The sequence below is a fragment of the Buceros rhinoceros genome, unplaced genomic scaffold, assembly GCF_000710305.1.
Source record: "Buceros rhinoceros silvestris isolate BGI_N320 unplaced genomic scaffold, ASM71030v1 scaffold11761, whole genome shotgun sequence".
Taxonomy (NCBI): domain Eukaryota; kingdom Metazoa; phylum Chordata; class Aves; order Bucerotiformes; family Bucerotidae; genus Buceros; species Buceros rhinoceros.
The window spans coordinates 1-307 of NW_010392556.1; positions in this window are offsets into that span (position 1 = coordinate 1).

Here is a 307-nt window from a genome sequence, read left to right on the forward strand (position 1 = left end):
GGCTCGAAGGAGAAGGGGCCGCCTTCCGCAGGCCTCCGGGGGGCCCCTGCAGGCCTGGGGCGCTGGCGGAGAAGGCGGGGGTGGGTCTCGTTGCTGACAGCGGGTACCACCGCATAACACTTCCGCGCTTGTTTCCCGGACTTGGAGGAGGAAGGAGCTGACTTTACGGTCCGGGGTGCGCCCGGAGCCTCGGCAGCGCTTTAAGCAGCTCCCGTTGTTTCGGGGGCTTGGTGGGTTCTTTTGTTTTTCTTTTTCCCCTCACCGAGTGTTTTGTGCCTTGCGAGTGAGCTGTGGAATGACATTAACT